Source organism: Lygodium microphyllum, chromosome 18, assembly GCF_053477565.2.
Source record: "Lygodium microphyllum isolate KBCC chromosome 18, Lygodium_microphyllum_v1.1.10, whole genome shotgun sequence".
Lineage (NCBI taxonomy): Eukaryota > Viridiplantae > Streptophyta > Polypodiopsida > Schizaeales > Lygodiaceae > Lygodium > Lygodium microphyllum.
This window is the reverse complement of record NC_141152.1, coordinates 97,766,350-97,777,851: the sequence shown is the minus strand read 5'-3', so window position 1 is coordinate 97,777,851 and position 11,502 is coordinate 97,766,350. Positions and strand designations below refer to the sequence as shown.

At 39.6% G+C, this 11,502-nt stretch overlaps 1 pseudogene; it reads right to left on the bottom strand.

The window, feature by feature from the left end:
* Nucleotides 1-5,889: 5,889 nt before the first annotated feature.
* LOC148021175 (heat shock cognate 70 kDa protein-like) lies at nucleotides 5,890-6,760 on the bottom strand (annotated as a pseudogene).
* Nucleotides 6,761-11,502: the final 4,742 nt, after the last annotated feature.

Below are 11,502 nucleotides of genomic sequence, written 5' to 3'. Positions count from 1 at the left end.
GCTACTGCAGTTTCCTACTTTCCTATAAAGCATTGTACTTGCTTCCTTTCTTAATGCAATGATAGTACTCTTTTCATTTCAGTAAAGTGTCAATGTCATTGTCCACATACACAAGATTGTGTTTATGAGTCCAAGTCTCAATCTTGGAACCTAATTCACTTGTGTAACAAACAGTGTCCTTTCCATCATGAGTCTACACTTCTTTCTCCATCCTCCATAGCTTCCGGTTTTGCCATGCTCTAGATCCCGCATTTCTCACATGGTATCAGAGCCCAGTTGGGCATGGCATTGCTTGTCTAGCCTCTCTTGATTCCTTTCAACCTCAGTCTAGCTCAATGTCAGCTCATGACTTCATCTCCCAACTCTACTCTCACTGAAGCTTCCATGGCAGCCATAGCCAGCAGCACCCTGTCAGATTGAACTACTTATATCTCACTCCACAGGTCAAATCTCTTGGAGCTTCCTTCTGGAAAAGTATTCCCCAACTCACAAAGCTTCCCTGTATCACATCAATCCAGGACATTGGACCATCTGGAGCTCAGCATTGTGAAAATCCCCAATCTCTGCTCTGTGTCTGCCATAGCCAGACAGGACCTACCTTGCTTGGAGCTTCCATAACTCTTCAACCCCAGGCCATTTCAGCCCACAATTTCTTCTGGAGAGTTGTTCCTCTGCTCAAGGCGCTTCATCCTGGCATGATAAACGATGACATTACTGCTCCCTGGCTTCAGCATTGCGCAAATCGCGGAATCTTGTCAGAACTGCGCCTACTGCTGTTCGACGTGCCTGCGTGCTGCATACTGACCACGATGTTGATGATCATGATAGGGTTTTTGTAGCCCATGAAATCAGCTTCCTAGGCATATAAAAATTTTTGAAAATTATCCACTGTAGCTCCTGCAATCAACAAAAAACCAGGCCCCTGTCTCAGAAACCCTAAATTCCACCATAGCCAAAGCTTCAAAATCTTGACATTTTTCACTGTTTCTCTCACTGAAGTTATCAACAGTGATTTTAATCACTGAGCAATACTCTCTGAAGATCATTAAAGTACTGTCACTCAGATCTGAAGGCATCAGCATCAAATCAAGAAGGGGAAGATCACTTGGAGTAAAAGACTTTTGCAGATTTGGTATTCATTGACACTCAATTAATGCTTTTTAGCACTTGTGTCTCTCAATCAATTCTTCTGTTGCTCAAATCTAATAAAGTCTGAAGTTGATTTGCTACTGTTCCCGTAAATCTAACATGGGCAAAGACTCTCCAAATGCTCGATTCAAAGGAGTCGGGTTCCACACTTGGCAAACCCGCATCAAGCTCATCTTGATGAAAAAGGGTCTCTGGGCCATCACAAATGGCAAAGAGAAGAAACCTCGGGACGCGGACCTTGCAACTACTTGGCAAAAGAATGATGACAGAGCCCAGGCCATTATCAAATTGGAGCTAGACGACAGTTATATCCACCATGTGGATAACTGTGAGACCTCACAGGATACATGGAAAAGACTTGACACCCTGTTCGGTGCACAATCTAAATCATCAAAGTATGGTCTCCTGATTGAGTTCTTCAGGCTTGAAATGAAGTCCAGCACATCACTTGCCACACATCTTAATTACATGGAAGGACTCCTAACCCAACTTGCAGGAATAAACATTAAAATGGATGAAGATGTTTGCATCGGTGTTCTACTTAAGAGCTTGCCTCCTGAATATAATAATGTATCAACAACTTTAATCAACATGCCAAATCCTGAACTTGTTGATATCCAGGCATCACTGTTAGAAGAAGAAAAGAAGCTAAAAACTAAAGAAGAACCAAGTACCTCTAGAGATGAGCATGCATTATATGTTGGCAGCAGGTACAAAGGCAAGAAAGATCAGCTTTTTTGTGACTTCTGCAAAAGGACCGGACACACCGAGAAGTTCTGCCACGCAAGAAAGAGATCCCAAAAGGCCTATCTAGTCGCAGTCAAAGAAGAAGAAGAAAATGGAGCAAAGGAAGAAGAAGATGAAGATGAAGACCACCAGGATCGGAAGGACAAGACTCATCAGTCCTTGTACTCTCATAATTCTGATAGACTGTTTTAAAAGCCTTGTACTTCCTTGCCCTAATGCTTCCTGCCATAAGCTTTGTAAACTCCTTATGTAACTTGGCATTACAGTCCCTGTACACTTTGTGAGGCCCCTGTTACAGCCTCTGGATATCCACCATGTTTATGGTACCCACACTTAGCTTTTTCTGCGACAGCCTCTGGTGTTTTGCCATGTCTGTGGTATGCCCACACTTTGCAGGTGGTTCTCATTACAGCCTCTACACACTTTGTGCTTTTTCTAGTTGTGATTGAGGAGGGGTGTTGAGAATCAGCAATCACACTCAAACAGCCTCTTTGTATGGAATCTCAGGGTCAAGGATATGCAGGCTAACTTATCCCATATGCACAATGGTGCCTACTGCAGTTTCCTACTTTCCTATAAAGCATTGTACTTGCTTCCTTTCTTAATGCAATAATAGTACTCTTTTCATTTCAATAAAGTGTCAATGTCATTGTCCACATACACAAGATTGTGTTTATGAGTCCAAGTCTCAATCTTGGAACCTAATTCACTTGTGTAACAAACAGTGTCCTTTCCATCATGAGTCTACACTTCTTTCTCCATCCTCCATAGCTTCCGGTTTTGCCATGCTCTAGATCCCGCATTTCTCACACCAATTTCTTTCCTTTCTGTGTAGAGGTCCATAGGAATAGACTTTGGATTCATATTGGTTGAAACAGATCTAAACTTGCTATCCCCTTGTTTAAATTTCACTCTAAAACTTTTTGATGTCTTGAAATTTCTTTGAGGTCTTGAAGCATTGAATGATGGATAAGTTGGCACTCTTAGGCTCCCACTTGGTGCATGGTTGTGTTGATTTTACAATTATTTAATCTCTCAATCAATTGGATGAAGCCCAACAATTGGATGAATGAGAGAGATTAACAATTAAAGAGGAATACATTTTGTTAGTTTGATGAAGGCTTGAATGATCCCTAAATGCTTGATGGAGCCTCCAATTGCCAATATTGCTGAAATAATCTTCAATCCTTGTGCATTTAATGCCCAAAAGCAATCTTGAAGCTTCAGAAGCTTGAGATTAAAGCATTAAATCTATTTTCCCAAATTTTGACTCCATAGAAGCTCTGGAAGCTCAATCCTTGGCCATTCGTGCTCAATCCTTGCAATTTCTTCAAGAATGTTTATTGAAATGAATCCCAAGGCTAAAATAATAAAGAATTTTCAAGAAATTGAAGAGAAATTGAAGCTTGAGTTGAAGCTTTCATGGTTGTCCATGGATTGTACAGTTAGGATTTCAAGAGAGCAAAAGAATGAGAAATAGAGCTTTATTTGAGAGTCTAGATATCAAAGACTTGAAGTATATTGTGCTAATGATGGATTAGAAGCATTAATGTTGTCCAGGATATAAAGAAATTTGGCCAAATACTTTGCCTATCCTTTCATACAAGAGAATCAATCTTTCTCTTGCAAATCACATCCTCACTTCCAACCTTCTCTTTGATTTTCTCCTCATCGCAATCTCTCTACGAGCTGCAATTCTTATGGGATATAAGTAACTAACATCTTTAATTATAGACTCTGTCACTCTTCTCAACTTTAGGGAAACATTAAGAACACCATATTAAAGATTTTGGGAATCTCCCAAGTCCCACTTTCAAATAAAGGGTAAAGATTTGGCCATGTGGCTAAATCTTAACCCATGCTCTTAAGTGGGACTTGGAAAGACAACCTATACATTAATTAGGGTAGACTCCATTTTCAAGTAAGGGAATATGATTTGATCATGTGGCCAAATATTAACTATATTGGGAATTCCCAAACTATAAGAGAATTTCCAAATTCCCTAATACAATGTTTGAGGATCTCAAAGGCTTTAAATCTTTAGTAGTGGACAAGGGCTTCAATATTTTGTCAACCCTATACCTAAGAATTCTCATCATATTAAAGTCTTTATTTATCAATGTGACCCTATGCATGGGCAGCAATAATGTAAGCATCATTCATAAACTCAATGATGAAGTCTCTTATAGCCTCTTGTAAACAAAGTATAGTTGGAAATTGCCACTTCTTATGGAGTCCATCAATTGTGGTAACCCTGGACAATCTATTTGAGATATCCTTTACCATTCTAATAAATGTGGCCTTCAGGATAAGATGGTTGGTTTCTTTCTAGGCTTTCTTGATTTCTCTAAAGCACCTCTACATGTAATCTTGACTTCCTTTTCCTCTTGGTCGGGGCTAGTTTGGAAGATTCCTCAGTTGACATAGCTAAAGGTTCACCATAGGAGAGGTTGAAGGCTAAGGAAGTCTAGGAGAAGCTATACTTTTACTAACATTTAAATATTTGTATTTAGCTAGAGTTTCAATGGGGACCTCTTAAGGCACTATCCAAAGATCTAGGACAATCTAACCAATTTTTTTCTTTGAAGAAATATTAGAAGATTGTGGATATGACTATTGAATATAGACCATTCTTGCCATCTCCTTATCCTAGCCATTAGATATTTGTGCTCTCACAAGCAAGAGGAGTAGGACGAGGAACTTGGAAAGTTTCCAAGGGAATGGTCATTATGGCACAAAGGAGACAATTTACGGAGCTTGAGCAACCTTTAACACACCATTGGGAAGGCTTCCAAGCAACCCTTATCGCACCATTGGGAAAGAGTAAGAAACAATTGATGTTACAGCACGAGGGAAGCAATTTGTGGATCTCAAGCAACCCTTATCGCACTGTTGGGAATGGCTTGCAAGCAATTGTTGTTATAGCACAAGGGAGGCAATTCATGGAGCCTAAGCAACCCTCATCATATAATATAGGCAATTTCTATTTTCTATCAAGCTTTCTTTATCTATAATAGAATTTTTTAGCTATAGGACAATGATGACAATTGGAATAAACTATGCAATAATGTTATGTTCTATATTTTTTATGAGACCTTATAATTTCAAAAAAAAAATTAAAAAAAATTGGGAAATTTTTAAGAGAATTTCAAGAGCTCATTTGCTATTTTTAAATTATTTTAAGGCTTAAAATGCTTAAAAATGACCCAAAAAACATTTTAAAATAGCACATGTCGTAACAATGCAATTTACCACTAATCCATCTAATCACATTATTGTAGCATGTCCTATTTTTTATGACTTTTGATAAATTATTGTAAGAAGCTGAGAATAAGGAATTAGTGTCAATAATATTGATATTATGCCATGTCACACTGACATTGGTATAAAAGGAGAGGATATGTAATTTTACACATCTTTTTGATACATTAATACAATTACAGTCTTTCTTTCCCTTCTTGCTCACAGCTTCTATGGCTTCCCCTTCTTTCTTGTCTTTCTCTCTCTAGATCTAGTCTTTCTCTCTCCTCGTCGCTCTTCTTCTCTCTCTTCCTGCAATCTTTCTCTCTCTTCTGCAGTCTTTTCTCTCCTCTTTCTCTCTCCCTAGTTCTCTCTCTGACAAGTGGGATCAGAGCATGGATTTTGATCCATGGGAAATGTCATTTTCATGGAAGATCTGGTTACATTGATCTTGGTTGATGTGTCAAGTCTAACTGCAAGATGTCCACAGTTATCCATGGCTGTAGTTGAAGACATTATGGAGGTTCTTGGCAAAAGAATGGTGGTATTCTTGCTATTTTAAACAAGTCAACATCAAATTAAAGCCATGTTTGGAGCCTTTCTTGTCAAAAGAGAAGGGGATCGGAGTTCGAGACAATGGCATTAGTTTTTTTTCTGAGACCCAGGGTCTTTCACTTTCCTTTCTCCTCATTGTTGAAGCTTCCATGGAGTTTTTTCTTTGACATGATATTCTCTTCGTGACCTAATCTTTCTCTATGAGTTACAAAGCATCATCCCTTGCATCTCAACGAGCAAAGGGAGCACCATTTTGCAAGATCGCTGGTGGAGGATCCTCAAAGTAAGGCAGTAAAGATCAAAGCATGGCAGGGGCAGACATGTGGGCAGCCTTTGTGGCCATCTGCTTGCGGGGGGAGGGGGGCCTTGCCTCCCACGGACTTGCGGGCCATCAAAGCAATACCTCAGGCACTTCTCAACAGGCTCCATGCACTTTCTGAATAGATCCATGTTGAGCTCTGCAAAACGAGCTTGCATGGTTATTGAATAGAAATCAATGCCTTCGTAAAGGGAGTCAATCTCAATGGTTGTTTGAGCAGTAGATGAAAGTGTCCTCTTTGCTCTTTCACAGGCTGTTCTCAACCTCCGTAGGGCTCTGGCATTTCCTGGCTTTGGCATTTCCTGGCTCTGGCATTTCCTGTGCGTATCACCAGCAAATCAATGCCTTCATAAAGGGAGTCAATCTCAATGGTTGTTTGAGTAGTAGATGAAAGTGTCCTCTTCGCTCTTTCACAGGTTTCTCTCAACCTCCGCAGGGCTCTGGCATTTCCTGTGCATATCACCAGCAATTGCTTTCACTTCAAAAGATGCCTTCTTCGATAGTCAGGAGGAACATATCAAATGTACCACCACCAAGATCGAAGATGAGCACGTTTTTCTCACCAACGGTGCTTGCCTTTTTGTCCAGAACATAGGCAATAGCTGCAGCAGTCAGCTCATTGATAATTCTCATCACGTTCAAGCTAGAAATCACACCAGAATCCTTGGTAGCCTGCCTCTGTGAGTCATTGAAGTACGTAGGCACTGTGACTATGCTAGTTCCCAAGTAAGCTTCGGCAATCTCCTTCATTTTGGTAAGCACCATGGAAGAGATTTCCTCCGCAGCGAACTACTTCTCTTCGCCTTTGTAGTGCAAGACAATCATAGGCTTATCGCCAGGCCCAGCTATGACCTTAAATGGCCACATCTTCATGTCACTTTGAACAAAAGGATCCGAAAATCTGCGAACCAATGAGTCACTTGGCAGGCTCCATGTATTTTCCGAACAGGTCCTAAGTGCACTAGTGAAACTCGCCTTGTAGGTGTTCTCATTGCTCGACTTATGACTTGGAGAGGCCAGGATTGTTGAGGCTTCCTTGTTTGGATGCGTTTCTCACTCGGCAGGGCTTCCATTTTGGTCAAACAGCAGAGCTGCAAGTGAGGCCCTGAGCGGGTACAGCTGGCCATCATTTTTCATAATCCTGTGATGAAAAGCAAAATCGTCATTAGCCTCAGCTACGCCATTGTGAGTGGCACTTCCTCTTGAAGAGCTAGACTTAGACTGAACAGGTGCTGAAGAGACTTGCACTCCTGGTTGAGGTGATTCTGCATGTATAGCTGTGGTGTTGGGCATGCTGGTCAGAGGTGCAGTTGTTTTGCCCATTGCTGGCATGTACTCTGTAGAGGAAAATTTATCAAACTCCATGTCACTAAACACAAACAACCGTTGGATCATTTTCTCTAGGGGCAATTCAGAGGCCCGGGCAAGCTCCAGAAGCGTCCGGAACGCTTTCTAAAAGTCAGTGTTCATACCCCAATCCATTCTAGAAATTGGACAGAGAAATTGCAGAGATTGTTCTTACGGATTTGTATGCAAAACTTGGATGCCTTGAGGATGCATATGTAAAGCTCTTCCAAAGTATAGGGGGAGCAAGGGCTGCTACATTTAGGCTTAACTCTGCAAATGCATCAACTGTCCATCAACAATTTCAAATGGAACTGAGTGCTTAGTGAGTTGTATTTGACTCACCGGGAGAGCTTTGTCTTGGACGAAGGTCTTGTGGGAAAGAAGTTATGTGAAGCCTTCTTTGGGAAAGCCTCTAGTCCTTAAGAGAGTTTGCCAGTTTGATAGTGAAATGCAAGTAGGAAACAGATGTGTTGAAAGAATCACCAATATTTGAAGGATCTTCATCAACATTGAAGGTATTAGACCATTTCTTGGAAGGCTCATCAACACTTCTCTTGAAGATTCAACAAATTCTTTTGCCATTTGGTTCTTCTTCAACAAGCTATGGTTCATGGAGAACCATTGGAGCATTATTGAGTAGAGTATGATGCTGGGATATACTACTATTTTGGTTCAAGCGTTTTACTACAAGATTGGCTTTGAGGAGTTCATCAAGCAAGCTCAAGTAATTGGGTATCTTCTTACCTTTGAATCTACTTGGTATGATTCAATTCATTGGGTACTTTGAAGCTTGCAACCAACTCAAGCTATATTGGAGTGTGTTTCTTGGTTAGCTCCATTTTGAAGCAACTATTGGAGTTCTCAATGCTTATGGGTTTTGCTTGATCAAGTGGTTGAGAGTATGTAGTAAGGATCAGTTGGGCTATTTGTAGAGCAATTCTTGGATGTATTAAGGATGTAATTGCAGGGTTTGTGCATGTCTAATCAGTGTTCTTACTAATCTTAAGTGCCTTACAACTTTCCCTAGATGAAAGGTAATGATTATGAGGCAAAATAGGGTCATTACAGTGCTAAACAGGGTGCAGTCCAAATAGGGACAGATTTGGGAAAGTTGCTACAGAAATTAATAGCATCATTCTAACGACAAAGGAACAACTGGAATTGATACTAGACATCACAAGCTTCGAGTGGAGCCATCAAACGTCTCATTTGGACACATATTTCTCAAGCTAGAGCCTATTTAGTACCGGCAGCTCACTAGTAGTTCACTGTGGACAGTTCTGGAAATTCTTAAATAGAGAGGGGTATTGCTACTCCTAAATTCAAACCAAGATTTCTACTTGATACTAGACATCTTAACTTTCGAGTCAAGCTATCATACACCTTATTTGGACTTATATTTTTCAAGGTAGGGCTGAAGAAGGCAAGCCAACAGGATTGCAAGGATTGTATGGACTCGGTGACTTTTCTTTTGGTCTGCATGTGTTGAATCTCAGGGCAGGGTGCAGTTGAATATGTCTGCTGGTCCTGATTTAAGGACTGTGTATTTTGGGAGTATGCATGTTAGATGAATGAAACCGGAATTTTAGGGCAAGGACAGGAACAACATATCTCTTCAACTTGATTGCAATGGCAGTTGAGATCAATAGCTCCACCTCTAGTGAACAAGGTTGGCTTCAAACACAGGCTAAAATTGACAAACTTGGAGTTTTAACTGATCAGTGTATTGCTCTTATGAAGGCGGTTATGGAAAAAACAACAAGACCTGAATCAAATGCTTCTGCTTATGGCCAATATGTATATGCTAATGGTACACTTGAATCAAATGCTTATGCTTATGGCCAACATGTATATGTTGATGAGTATCATTCCATTGAGCCTTGGCAGCAGAATGGCTATTATGGTCAACATGCTTATGCTTATGAGCATCCACCTCTTCAGCAACATAGTTACGATTATACTTGTGAAGCTCTCTTGGTTGACCAGCCCAATTCTTATGGATGTGACAGAAATGGTTATGCTTATCAGTACACTTCTAGCTTTTATCAACAGCAAGCAAGTGATTATGACGGACATTATGCCAATACCTATGCTCATGGACTTGCCAATCATCATACTTATGGACAGCCTAGGATGCAAGGACATCATTGTAATCATGTTGGACAGTCTTCATGCAATCTTGGACAGGATGTTTATGGGCAACAATATGACCAAAGTTTTGGTAGTAGGCATCAGCAAATAGATGTATTTGGATAGCAGCATGAACATTTTTGTGACATGTATTCTCATAGAGATTATGGACAGCATTGTGGGATCAATGATCAAAGGCAGCATGCTTATGTATGTGAGCAGAAAACATCAGTGGAAGCAAATGCAAATGCTCAAACAAACTGTCCCTCTAATGCGCAGCAGGGATGATATCACCATATGCAGTATGGACAGCATGAGTATTATGGTCATGAGCATGGACAGCCATCTGTTGTACATGAGCAGCATGTCAGAACTATTGTTGAGTTGACCAATGGTGATGAGCAGGTGTGTAAATTGCTATCTAAGGCTAAACGCGTTAGACACCTTACTAGTGATACGATACGGGAACTACATGCTGCGGGCTTATGCTATCGATGTGCTAAGCCACTATCTTGTAATCACCAAGCCACATGCAGGGCAAAGACTGCCAAAATACTCTTGGTATTTGAATATTATGATGCAAATGATGGAGAAGACCTTGTTGAAGACCATTTTGGTATGAGTCCACAACAAAAAGCTCAGTTCAAGAAAGCAGATCATGGACAGCATGTGGATTTGGATGATCATCATGCAATGGTGACTTCAGCCTCATATGCTTCAGTCATACAGAGCATGGTGATGCCTGAGAGGCTTATGGAAGAGTTAGTGAATACCATCATGATGATCATGCTTCCAGTTGTACTTGACTTTGATCTTATGAAAGTTGATCCAATGCATGGCAACGATACCACTTTCCCTTTTGATCCAGGTGGCTACAGGCTGATTTTGACCCTCTATATAGATTAGTACTACTATTGAATATTAGGTAATCTTTTCTTTTACCACTTGTAATGCTGTATAGAGTAGTACTCTGCAGCCCACTACTTGGCTATACCAATAAGTCTGATATTTGTTTTTTAGGACAAAAACTCATTTTTGAGTGGGGATGGATTGTAAGAAGCTGAGAATAAGGAATTAGTGTAAATAATATTGATATTATGCCATGTCACACTGACATTGGTATAAAAGGAGAGGATATGTAATTTTACACATCTTTTTGACACATTAATACAATTACAGTCTTTCTTTCCCTTCTTGCTCACAGCTTCTATGGCTTCCCCTTCTTTCCTGTCTTTCTCTCTCTAAATCTAGTCTTTCTCTCTCCTTGTCACTCTTCTTCTCTCTCTTCCCGCAGTCTTTCTCTCTCTTCTGCAGTCTTCTCTCTCCTCTTTCTCTCTCCCTAATTCTCTCTCTGACAATTTTTAGGCATTTTTAAGCCTTAAAATAGTTTGAAAATAGCAAATAAGCTACAATTTTTTAAAATATTAATTTTATTTTCAAATACTAATATATTTTTGAATTTTTAAAACATTTTTTTCAGTTGTAATGTCTCAAAACATAGCATTATCACATAGTTTAATCCAGTAGTGATCATTATCCGAAAGCGAAAAAATCTTAGAAAAATAAAACATTTAAGATATAGTTGAAGAAAGCTTGATAAAAAATAGAACTTGTTCATGTGACATGATTATGGGGGTTCATGGATGCCACCAATCCCCTAATCACACCGTAATATGGGCAAGTCTTGTTTTTAATTATTTTTTGTCATTTTTCAAACTTATTTAGCCTTAAGGTCTCATAAAAAATAAATATTACAGCATTATCACCAAGTGACGTGGAAATTTTTGAAAAGATTTCTATTTTTTTTCAAAGTAACTTAAACCTAATAAGCGTTGGAAATTTTTTGGCTAGTCCTTTACTATTTTTTCTACCTATCATCACATAGTTTGGATCCAAAAGAAACTATCTTTTTCAAAAGACATTGCATTAGTATATCTTTGCTACATAATTTTTATCTTCTTTAGGAGCTTAACATGTATACAAGAGGTGTTGAATAATTACGTATTTTTGGGATA